Raw genomic sequence first — 13,741 nt, 5'->3', positions numbered from 1 at the left:
AACGTTTACCTGGATATGTCCTTTTAGCTTATGTCATGTTTGATAGCTTGTGGGCTTAGTTTGAGTAGTGCTACCAAAATCATAGAAATTAATAAAATTGCAAGACATTTACAGTACCTCTTCTATGATCCAAGAATGATTTCATTCGAGTTGTTTTTTTTACATTTATTTTAACTAATGACATAGAAGACATTCCCAATTGCATCCACATATCGTAATACACTATGCAAAAAGTGATTTACACTCGTAGCCGAACACAGCGAGATGCAAGCCTTCCAATCCACTCAGAAATGTAATTAGGCTACTCTCACGTTCCTAAAAGGGGCAGGCAGTCAATTACATCAATATGAAATTACTAGATACTTACTTGGCTGTTAGTAATTATGCAGGCCACAGACTATGAATTATTAAAAAGATATGAACCTAATATGAATTACAAAATAAATGAATGTATTGAAACATATGACATGATGCCATCTCTTTAGGTGACTGTCTTTTTTTGACAGTTCTACTTAAAGGTTATACTGCTTTGTGAATTACCTCAGTCAAAAGCATTTTCACAAATAAAGTAGGCCTACTTTGATTTTCTGTAATCCTTACTGTTTACCTTTGGTTATCCTTTTTTAATAAGCATCAAGATTATCAGTGTGATTTTGGTCTTACTAACCTTAATTGCCCTAAATTAAAAAAAAAAAAAAAATAGCAACTATTTTTGCAATTTTCCCTTCCGCAATTTCTCCACAAGAAACAGCTAAAAACACTGCAACTTCCATCCAGGCATTTTAGGTCGAAACAGTCTCAAAAAACCTTCAAACAAATTAAAAGAGATTCTGGGGAGGACCCACACCATGGTTTTCTTTCTGGGCCAGAAGACTTTGCAAACAAATAAGCAATAAATGATCATGCATTACAAATTTAGCCATGTTAGAGTTAAGTTGGTGGCTTGTAGGCTGGGTGTCCAGTAAACAATTTCAAGCTTAGAGGGCAAATTCTCTCACCTAGGAGGGTAAACAACTTTTGTTTTTCATGAAATCTGCATTTTGAATTGATGGTCTACCAGTGAGGCTGTAGAGTATCGCGACACAATAGTGGCAAAAAGATCTTGAAAAGATATGCTCAAGAGATCCATAACTTTCAGATTTTTTTTTTACTTTTGTTATGGATGAATATTATGTTTTGTTTTCATTCATGTAAATAAAATGTTTTTCTCATAATCAAAGTGTAATTTGTCATGTAACAGAATAGGTAGGAGAGTACTAATAGTACAATTTTAAATCATACTAATATTATACTTAAATTGCATGCCTTTATAATGCTTAAAGTATCTTAAGACTATACTTTTATTAACATAACTGCAAACTTTCAAGGCACTTATTGTAGTCAGGAAGTACATTTGAAGTTAATTTAAAATATTACAGAAGCATGCCAAATGAATAGAAATGAGGATGATAATAGTGTATTCAAAATACACCACTACACTATTATTAGTTATACTGTAATGCCTTTTAAGTACATTTCCAATACACTTGGAATGTTACAAAATTGTACTGCGACTGTGTTCCGAATGCTCATGAATCTCTTTGTATAATGTACTTAAGAACACTTAAAGTTTGAAAAAAGTTGTTCCATTTTAGCATACAATTTACACTTGAAGTGTAGTACTTATGTATTAAGTTCAACTTAAAATAGATTTTAAGTTGAACTTAATACATAATTGAATACACTTAACTACACTTGGATTTGACGAAAAAAGTATGCACTGTACTTAGTATACTTAACAAGTATATTTTTAATAGATTTTTTTTCACCTGGGCAATCAGACCATACCTAACCCAACACATACTCCCTCTCTTCCCTCCTCTAGGCCTACCTCCTCTTCTACCACTTCTCCTCACACTTTGACTACTGTAGTACTTAAAATACAGACACTTCTATCCTTTAGTACTGCTGACAGATGCAGTGGTAATTCCTCGATATGGTCTCTTCACTGTAGCTTAGATGTTATTCTATTGCTGTCGCTGTAACTATGTAGCTTTAATGTTATTCCATTGCTGTAAGTCGCTTTGGAAAAAAGCATTTGCCAAATGTAAATGTAACCAGGAATACTGATTAACCAGTGACTGGACTCTCCAGTGACCTCGACTGTACACTGTATTACAATATTAAATTAGGATTCATCCTTCCTTTATGCTTTATGTTACTTTCCATGACAAGACCACTGAAACCTGGGACACAAACTCAGTGGTCAACACTGGAACCGACAAATGGTAACGAGTTGTTGTTGTTGGTTCGGACAAGAATGTGCAGAATAATGCAGCTTATGGTGTTGCTTTTGTAAACCAGATATGTATTGTTCACTTGAGACTTCTGTCGTGATGCGTAAGACTTTCCTAACACTTTGACACTTTGGGCTCTATCGTGCATCCCAGCGCAATTGACTTTGTATACTCGCGCTTTTGTCTTTCCTATTTTGCAGTCAGCGCATATTGGAATTTTCCCCTCGACAGGTAATGCGTGCCTGTAAATTAGGGGAATTCGATTGCGACCACCGGGGTTCAGCGAAAAGACGGGCGGTTTCGCCAAAACGCTCACTGTTGATATTTTGCCGTTTCAGAAAACATTTCCGCCACAGACCAGGAACTCCCTGGTCTAAAGTCTGTGGCGCAAATGCAGATGCTATTTTAAGGGCGCATGCATGACCACAGGCCTGCATGAATGAATGTGTTGCACACCAATCTACAGACACCCCCGTGCACAGACTGAAAGATTCAAAGCCTTGAAAATATTTGTCCATTTCCCGGTTTTGTTCGTGCATTGGTGACCTAAAAATTTAGTAGACTATATAGTACAACATCTACATGCAATATCTTTACAACAACAACGCCTAATTATGACCTATTCATTTGGACAACTTTATACAGCCCCATAAAGGCTAAAGTTACCTTTAGTTTTGTTCCAATTTACCGTTGTGTATGGCTTTAAACATCGCGTGCGCTTTAACATCAGTCCACTAGCACGCGATGCGAACACGCAACGCAGTATCCCTATTCATTTCTATGAGAAGCGAATTCCGCACCCGCATAGGATTCTGGGTATGCGGTGCGACGAGTGCTGTGGTTGCGGTGCGTCAAAAAGTTCAGCAATCCCCAACTTTATGCAAATGAATCCGTCCATCGCGAGGCGAGTATCCAATAGTAGAGCAAAACGCAGGGAAGGTTCATCATCACATAGCCTAAACAAAACCTTATTTTCCGGTAGTGTGGTTACCGCCAACGTACAGAAACATGTCAGATGAGAAAAAATAATCATAGCAGTGTCTACATTTCCGTGTTTGTATGTTTGGCTAGAATCCTACAGAGACAACTTCATGATTGAAATGACCGCCAAACTTGCAAACTAATTTATAGATTTGTGACTTTCCCTCGGTAATTTCAAAATAGTGGAGGGAAACATTTTGTTTGGTTGTTTACTAGGCTACCTGCTCTTGCCCTGCCGTTTCCACATCTACAAAAGGGAACGCCCATCAAAGTGTCTCTCATGGAGGGTAGCGTCGCGATTTGGGGAATTCGCATCGCATGCTAGTGGATCAGGGGCGTAAGCATTATTCCAGCTGCGCTAAGGTTTTAAGCACCACAACTTTGCCTACCTTGTTGTAACCCATCTGAAATAACTCCAAGCTTTGTTATGTTCCCTCCATCCTTTCGTTATTTTCAAAAAACGTTTTATATCCATGATGGCCTTAAAGTCTTGAGTTAGTGAATTAGCTTAAATCAGCTTTTATATGCTGTTAACCAGCAAATAGTACAAGAAAGCAGCAAGTATGGCTACAATTTCTGTAGTTGCTGCACCCATTCATTGTTATTCTCTCTCCTGCTCAAACGAATGTTGTGCATGCATTAAGTTGGAGATAAAGTGTTTACAAACTCTACTTAACAGAAAATATTGTAAATAGCCTACTGTCATGCAGTTAATGGGATACTGTGCAGAGTTGAAAGTTAGGTCAACTTGGAAACTGTTTCTCACAGGCCGCCTGTGCTGCGCAACCAGGGCCGCGTTTGGGCATTGGGCAAAGGGGCTGCTGCCCCGGGCCCTGGCCACTAGGGGGCCCCAGGGCGGGACATTTAAAAAAGAAAAGTGTCTTATCGTCACCTGTCTTTGCCCGTATCAATGCATGCTATCACAGACAACAATGGCTTCGCATGAGACAATTAGGAAATATGAAAGCGGATCTCGAAAAAAGAGCCAGGCGTTCTCAGTAAGGGCTTCTAAATACTCGACGTACCCGACCGGTAGTGCGACACCGTGATGTCAAAATGACGTAGATCTTGCTGGCGCGCCAGGATTTTACGGTACCGATCCACTTGCACGACACTTCATTTTGTCGTGTCGCATAGATGTCGCGCTGCCTCCCCACGTTCAGTCGTGTGTGGGCATTTTGTTTAAAATGTCAGTTACCAGCTCATACTCAGTTCATTTTAACGTATCTTAAGTGTTTTTCCACAAATGGACCACAATTTTAGGCATGTACTTAACAGTATACAACACATTAATAGCCTAAACAAACTATGCAAGCCATTTGGAAATCTTGTTTTATTTAAACTACTCAATGCAATCTCAAATCCTTACCAGAAACACCAACAGTCAATATATTCATCCAAATCCTAGTTTCGTTTGTTTTATGGACAACTAGGTGGTCGTGGAAGAGATCGTTAAAACATTATTTGTCTTGTAAGCGGAACCAAAGTTTCACAGGCACCGTTGTGGTAGAACAAAGGACCTACAACCTCGTCCTTTCATTGGAGAGTCGCCTGGCGTTCAACGGATTAATTTGCATAAAGATGGGCTTCGCCCAGCTTTTTGATGCGCGACATATTTTCAAATGCAGCACTGCCTTCCCGGAATGCTTTGCGGGCGCGTTAAAGTCGCCGTTACGGTACCGATCCACTTGCACGACACTTCATTTTGTCGTGTCGCATTCCACTCTAGTCCTATGGATGACGTCAAGCGACTTTAACGCCCCCGCAAAGCATTCCGGGAAGGCAGCGCTTGAAAGGCAGGCTTGAAAACTGCCAGTGGTACCCAGGTCAGACTAAAATGTGCAACTCCCGAACTCTGAACTCATGAAACATTGTAGCCTAGAGTTTGGCGCGCACGCACACAGCCACATCATGATGCATTGTAACACGCTGTCTGTAATACACTGTAACACGCAGCCCTAGCCAGCCACGACGTCAAATACATTGAAACACGCAGTCTAGCACACACACACAGCCCAACCATAGCAATCAGCTATGGAACAATGGAGCGTGCCTGTTGTTAAAGGGAATGTGTGATAACGCTCAGGGGGTCGTTTCTAGAAAAGTTAGCAACGACGTTGCTCAACCACCATGGTACGACGCAACTTGCGACCAAACAACGACATTACAACTGTTTCCAGAAAGCATCGTACCTGTGTCACAATTCGCTACCTCCGACGTTCGAACACTGTAGTTCCAACAACGTTGTTGATGATGCAGCAATACATATCATTGGTGGAAACAGTGGCAATGTGTAATACCCCACCCCCTAGAAATTCTCTGCCACGGCCTATGTTGACATCTTTCTAATTTAAACTGAGTGATTAATGCTGTTGTCATAGTCATCTGCAAAAAACCTAAACCTATTAAGTATATAAAACATTTTACTGAAGCCGACCAATATGTGTCATTATTTGTGTTAAATATCTATGTTGGAAAAAATATATAGCCTGGACATATGTCTGGGTATCGCATATGTTTTTAATTGTCTCGTGGTTTAACGGCAGTGCGTCAGTGCACTACGCGTTCGGCCGGAGTTCGCATCCTATCTCTTCTTTTCACTTCTGAGTAAGAGTAGGCCTACAAGACACAACAATAGGTTTTGACCATACATATTAATGTATATAGTTACTCTACATCGAGAGACCATAGGTACAAGACATCAGTCAAAAACAATTGAATCTACGTGTCACACTAGCTCACCTGCAGGTAGCGAGAAGCAAATCTCACATCATAAGAAAATCGAACCTACAACGCTGGGGTAACAAGTCACCTGCTTTAGCCACTAAACCATTTATCACTGTGCTGATTTTAAGAGTCTGTGAAGATTATAATAGGCCTACTAGCTTATCAAAAAGCAAGGCAATACTCGAATTAACATAAATAGCAAGAATGAGCCAAGTAGGGGAGTCAGTCTCTTAATCAAAATAAAGCTACAGGATAGATCAATCATTGAGTCACTGAGATAAACATCCACTTCGTAATTTTTGTGAGGCGGTTGTGATTTTTGGTTAGGCTCCCACACCAACAGGAACTACCAAGGAACGACACAAGTGCGCGACTGCCTAGGGCAGTAGTTCAACTTTGCGTCCTTGTTTGCGATTGAGAGTTCGAACTACCCTTTCAAGAAACGCCAAATCCAAGAACGATGGAGCGAACTACAAAGGTTGCAGCAAGTTAGCAAACGACGCTTTCTAGAAACGACCCCCTGATTGGTTTATTGCACGTTACGCCCAAACCACACTCATGATTAATGTAGCTACTTCAGACCACCCCATTTTAGATTTGCGTCGGGCGCAACAGTCAAATATCCCGCCGGTAAAATAGCATCAGCTCCCAAGATCCGCCCACAAAGTGACTTGCGTTTTGCGCAAAGACATCACTCCCATTTCAGACCGTTAAAATATAGCCCTTTGTGTCTAGGCTGAAGTGCTATGATTATGACAGTAGAGGAAACTTTCAAAATAGCAATGGGTTGCTTGACACTCACAGGGTTCACCCTTTATTACGACATCCCGTTATTACAACAACCCTCTATTACAACATACGGTTATTACGACATGCCTCTATTTAGACATGCCCCTACTCCGATTTTTTTTAGTACCGCTGTCACTCCCCGATGTGAGTCGCTACCCGATGTGAGTCACGCATGCTCAGATTGATAGGTTTTACGGCATAACGCCAAGGGATCCGACTGAAATCCATAAAATAGTTAACTTTTCTGTTTCAAAAAACGTTTTAGCTATCTAAGATTGTTTGATTGCTAACGCGTTAATAACGCCATTCAAGTGACAGCCTTTGTTGTGCTTGATTGCTTACTTACTTGCCAGCAGTGAACAAACTTCGTTATAGGTCAATTTTTATTGATATTACAGAAGTCTCTCGCTAGCAGGCTACTTCAGCCTCTAATCTAGAACTGACATTAGAGATCATGGCGTGAAAATGTGATGCCTTACGCTAAATAATACATTACTGCTGTGTAGGCTACAGTACTGGTAGTCGCAAAGTAGCAAAGTGACGCATCCGCGACTCACATCGGTAGCGATTCACATCGGGAGTGACACCGCTATTCCGACATTACCAATCCTCATTTTCAATTTATCTCTGCAGTTCCTGTATCCTATCAAATTCCAACATCCTAGATGCATGGATGAGCTGTAGTCATGTCATCTGCACCTGCAGCTACATCAACAATCCACCCGCCATCCACTCCAAACAATGTTTTTCCCAATAATTGATATCGGCACACATTTCAGTCAAAACCTTAGGTGATTTTGAACTGTTCATGCATAAATGTTACACATTATGTAAAACACATGTAGCTCTCCTCATTTTATTCTCTAAGCTCTCAGGGGAAAACCGTCGGAAACTCCATGCATCAAACAAACTCTGTGCGTCCAGGCCATTAATGAATTAGCCTAATTAACGGCCGTCAATCAATGGCCAATTGCGCAAAGACGGGCGGAATTCTTATGCTCCAGTAGCCTAAACCACTTCAGTGAACGTTCAAATAACCCCCAGAGTTCAGTGTCCATCAGGGTGTTCAAACTGCATGTGCGATATATTCAAGTTGCTTATATTGCATTTTAGAGGACAATAATAAAGCGTGCAACGCATTTTGGCTTGCCAGCAGGTTGGATAAACTGAATTTACTAGGCCTATATCTTTTATGTCATGCGTGCAGTTGTTGAATTGCACATAACATGTCTGCATATTTATTTAGTCTTCTTTCTCTCGACTGTAGGCTAGCGCATGCATTATCATGACCCTATAATTGTGCAAAGACAGGCAGGATATCCGACGCTCCTTTTACAGTACACTGTAACAAGATTCTGTGATTTTCACAGCATCACTGCTGTTTTTGAGAAAAATGTGTACTGTATTTGTGAATACAGTATGTTGTTGTAGTTTCGCTATGAATTATGGTCAAAAATGGTCAAACTACAGTAATAAAAATTTGCTGCGAATCATAACACAGTAATAAATCTGACTCCTCCCTCACTTGTCAGCTTTTTGAAAATTTTGAAAAAACATGGCGGAAAATCAGTTGGCGTTTTCTGTTTTCTTTTTGCACATAAATACAAAGTTAAGCTACCAGATAGCAAGGTGACATTGATATTATGTTGATTTTCCATCCAAATCATCATATTGAAAAGTCATGGATTTATGGTTTACTGGGAAATTTTGACGTGGTGATTGAAGCGTGCACCCAGCGACGGCGTTTGAACTGTCCGGGCGGGGGAGATCATTTTGAGCAACAGTTCAGTCAGTCAGACCAACGGTGTTCAGCACTCTGTCAAGTTCGCAGCTCCACCTTAATGGTAAGCAAGCATTTATTTATGTAACGTTAATGTTTCATTGTGAAATTGTACTACATTAAATTCGGGCATGTGTACAGTCTATGTACGTTGTACTGTCTAACTTACAAACTCATCCATGCTTGTTGGATCAACTAAGTAAGTAACGTTAGGCTAGCTATCATAGTTGCTGTTGCTGTGAAGGTGGCATTAACGTTAATGTTTTATGTTACGTTAACGTTTTGGCAGTCTCATTTATATTAGGCCTACCTTAGTTCTCAGTAAGTTACAGTTTATTATATTCATATAATTTATATAAAACATTCGCTAGTAGTGCTAGGCCTAGTATGTTACTGTCACAATGTTAGGCTGAAGATGATGTGCTGCTGGTTAACGTGGAGGTTTAGCTGCTACCAGCTAACTTATGTAACGTTAACTCATTGTAATCAGTACATATTAAGGTTTTGCACCTACGTCATAATGTCATGTGACCGTTTGTTTACAACTAGAGTGGTAGGCAAGATGCTTTGTCCATATTTTTTACAGTCTATGCAAGAATGGTAGGCAAGGCACTGCAGAGAGTGGTAGGCAAGCCTACAACAGTCGGGTTGCATAGGCTACACATAGTTACAAATAGCTTCAAAATTGAAATTTTAATATCAAATATTGACCGCGATGCCGACCACTTGTGTAGGCCCTAACAGTTGGTTTTACAATAAGAAGCAAAAAGGCGACGAACGACCGTTTAGCCTACCTATCCTCGTGGTTGTGGAGGATGATCGTTAGCAGCTGTGAAGTCTTTTATTCTCAAGATAGCCTAATGGTGTAGCCTACTGTCTACGAAGACGTAGGCTAAAATACAACTATCTACAGTCATCCAAAAATGAATTGCCAGACAGGCTATGAAGGGAAAAAGTGCAGCATTTTAAACATGGCAAGATTATTTTTACCGGAACAGTTTGTTCTAATTTGTCTCGTGAAATTCGTGCTTGTGGACATCAATCACCTATCTTCTGTCCTTCTATTTCAAGTTATCATGTGTGTCATTTGATTATATAATCACAACAAATGCTAATAAATGAAAACAGAATAGGCTTTTGTGCTATAGACTAACGTTACAGGTCACTTAGGCTAACTCCCGTATGCCAAAATAAACTGATTTGATCCTAATAGTTTAGCGATCACACACGACAACTTAACACAGCAACCTCAAACACCACTGTTGAACCTAGGCTACTGCTTCAGTCATGTAAGAAATAAGCAGTTTATGAATTATCTTTACCCGTTTAATCAAGTCCACATGACCAAAATAACAACATATTTAAAGGCTGAGCTAGCATAACAGCCTAATATAGGCGATGCTGCAATGGATAACTAATAAAGTTTCACACAATTAATGAACTTTATCACTCACATTCTGAGTTTTTCTGGGTGGTTATATATCCATGCAGATCGTCTTGGAATAAGCCATCGCTGTTATATGATATAATATGTTACAGGATTCATGACTAACGCCATTAATGTTATGATGCTGACTGACGCTGGCTATAACAGTAGCTTCTAGGCTACCGTTTTAAAGTCTGCTGAGTCTACTGCCTACCAAAACCTGTCGCTGTTCAGTTGAAGTTAAATGATCAAATATTGTTTGATTTTGTGTCAGCTTTCAGAAGGAAGACATGTTCCTTTCTGGTCAAATTTCACAGCTTCTAAGAAAGGCTATCGTCTTCGTGTAAACCGAGTTTTGAACAGAGAAAAAAAGTTAGGCTACCATTAGGCTACATGCAGGTTCTCCGATACAGATCAATGCACCAACTCAGGGCGATTTTAGCGAAACAACGTTCCTGTGACAGGCTATCAAATATTGAACAATGGGATAACGTTTCATCATCACCTTCATTGATGCCTGAAATGTTGACATTGCTGAAATACAGAGATGTAGCCTACTGAGAGGCAGCTGCAGACAACGATGTTCAATGGGTTCAACTTGTCCCTTGCCTACCAGCTGGATGTAAACAAAGCTATAGAACCTAGAATACGTCACATGAAAAACGTTAATATCTATGTGTTGCTGCAAGCAAACATCATCAATGAGCTCACCCAGCTGGCTAACGTTAGCAGCTAAATAAATATACCTTGTGAAACTGAGTTATGCTAACACCATCTTCAGCCTGGCATTTTGACAGTAAACTCAAAAAACACACAGTATATATATAAATGATTATTCTAAAGTTTCACTTGTAAGTAGCCTTCAGTTTCAGTTGAAATTGTTATCTAACACTGTTTATCTTTTTTTCTTCTATTTCTGCTAGGTGCTGCTTCACTCTGCTACTGGTGGTGGATCAGGCTGACTGCAACCGTTGGTCTAACGTTAGGATGCAGCACACGAAAATTTCTAAACGGAAAAAAGTGAATAAATGTACTTGCTTTTCAAACTGATAACAAGTTGTCAATGGTTATTTATGCAAGTTTGTGTAGCCTAAACCATACCTAGGCCTAGTCAAATTTATCCTGGCTGTAGATAAAGCAGGATATGAATTTCCCAAAATTACTGTATATAATATTACAGCACTGGTATTACTACTGTACTAAGTTACAGTATGATCCATAAGTACTGTGATTAAAAATACGGTAGACAATTCAATACTGTATACATTACAGCACTGGTAGTACTACTGTAGTTTGCATTTACAGTATCAGGCATAGGTACTGTGATTTCATATACAGTAGGTGTACTGTAGAGTGAAATACAGCAACTTGCTGGTTATTTGCTGCCAGCAAGTTGCTGTAAATTTTACGTTAAACTTTTTTCAGTGTAGGCTAAACCACTTCACAACTGTCACGACACCACCAGGTTCTCCACCAGTCTCTCCTCCTAGTCACTCTGCTCCAACGACCTCCCAATCTAATTCCCCTGTCTACTGATTACCCAATCAGCCAATCTCCCGTCTGCTACTCCCCAGCACCTGTAGCCAATCTCCTACTGCCTATATAAACCCCTGTCACTCTGCTCTCTGCGTCTGGCCTCTTCAACGTAGACACTTACTCCAGAGCGCACGGACTGCTCCTTGTTCCCAAACCCAACTCCTCGTTTCCGGAATTTCCTGCTACGTCCCAGGTTGTAGTACTTTTATGTTGGAGATTTTCTATTGGACTCTTTCGGTTGGACGATTTACTCTTGCAAGATTGGAGCCTTTATGTTGGACTGCCTTATTTGTCAAGTCATGATCTTCTGAGCGTTAACTTCACTTCAAGACCTTGTTTAAATTTTCCTGCTTTGGTTGATGTTTACAAATTAAAACGACTTGATTGATCCTAACCTTGTTTCCTGAGTCTGTGTGCCCTGACAACAACGAACGTTCAAATAACCCCCAGAGTTCAGTGTCCATCAGTGCCAACATTTAGAAACATAATTGAAAAGTCCAAGCGTGAATTGGGTGTGTTTTGATTTTGAGAGAGACTGGAGAAGAGCCGTATGTCTCACAGCAACTGCGATAACCTTGTTTCTTGAAGGCTATCCTTACCTCCAAATATCCACATCTAATGAGGGTCGGCGACTATTCAATACCCAATACTATTTGCAATACCCTCGATATACATATTGTTGGAAAGCTTGGTTTATGGCCGTTCGTGTGAGTACAATAACTTTTAATTTTGTAAATTTTACCAAAACGACTGGTTTTGCCTTGCAGGGTCACATTTAATTTTGTCTTATCTTTTTTTTATTCAAAACAATTCGTAGGTATCCATGCTCAAGTCTAATTACCACCAGACACAAGTAATCATTACCTACGGTAGGTTAAATCCTATCTCTCTCTCCAAAATCTCTTCCTCTGGCTATAATTTAGGCTACCCGACATTTCAAATATGACTCTCTAATCAACTTTTTTAGCTCTTAAACACGAAAAATACACTGTTCAACGGAGCTGGTGTGTGAGGCGCACTCTTGGACTCCTTGAGACGCGACTAACCTTTCGGTTGAAGTTCTTGTGCGTAGGCTATTATAGAATCCAATCCTGTTGTTTCCCCTGCTATTTATCAATGTAGCCTTTTATTTTTTTTTTTTTTGCCATGAATCGTCTGAGCTGTGATAATCATGTGTTGTTTAAAGTTGGGACGATTACTGTAGGCCTAGGCTATACTGGTGGGAAGTAGGCCCACCCTAGGTCTACTTTGCAAAAGTCCACTCCGTTGAAAAATCCTGGCTACGCCCTGTTAATGACTTCGTGTCGGAATAGCAGGACGTTTGAAAAAAAAGTCATGGAAAAAAAAATGTTGCAGTAGTAATGCCGCCACTTCAACAATTAGACGCCAATGTCTAAGTAGCAGCATGTCGGAATAGCTGCATGGAACTCACAGCATAACGTTATGTTACCAATTTGAGTCAGAGATTCAGGTAGAAGCTGGAGTGTATTCATTGGCAATTAATATGGATGTCAAAACACCATAAGGGAGCACTAGATATCTCCTATAATGGACCGTTTTATTCCCCAGTCTAATTATAGGGTTATAAATTGGCTTGTAAAATAACATCTTATTATCAGAATTTGACAGACTAATGTTGCATACCTTCTATTATCTGACTTCTATTATCTGATTACCTGACCGAGTGGCCAGTAACTCTGCATTACGGACCAACAAACTGTCGCTTTTATAAGTCCACCGAGTAGCTGATCTACAAGATCGCCCACGACTTTCGGACTGGTAGAGCTATGCTTCCAGTGATATCCAGACTAACAAGGCCTAACGTTCACGTTATCTCCAGACTGCCAGTGAGTGTAAAGAACTTTGTTGGCGTTGCATCGGTTGTGGAGACACAGCTGTGCGCAGTTTCACGCGAGTCATCATTGCCCTTGGACATTTTCAGCCGGTTGGAAATTGGACTAATTCTATTTTTATTTTTGATTTATTTTATTTATTCATTTGTTTGTTGTCTGTCTTGTATGTCTTGGTGTCACGGGTACGCTGGCGATTACGCCATTCCTTCCGGCATCTTTTGCGTTTGTTATTTCTTAAATGTAGTTCTATGTCTTGGTGTCAAGGGTATGCTGGCGACTACGCCGCTCCGTCCGCTATTGTCTTTGTTAGTCTATGTGTCAATGACAATGTCTTATATGTGGAGCGCTTTGGGTTGCACTTTGTGCATGTTAA

Source organism: Alosa alosa, chromosome 19 (assembly GCF_017589495.1).
Source record: "Alosa alosa isolate M-15738 ecotype Scorff River chromosome 19, AALO_Geno_1.1, whole genome shotgun sequence".
NCBI classification, from domain to species: domain Eukaryota; kingdom Metazoa; phylum Chordata; class Actinopteri; order Clupeiformes; family Clupeidae; genus Alosa; species Alosa alosa.
Note: the sequence above shows the minus strand (reverse complement) of the source record.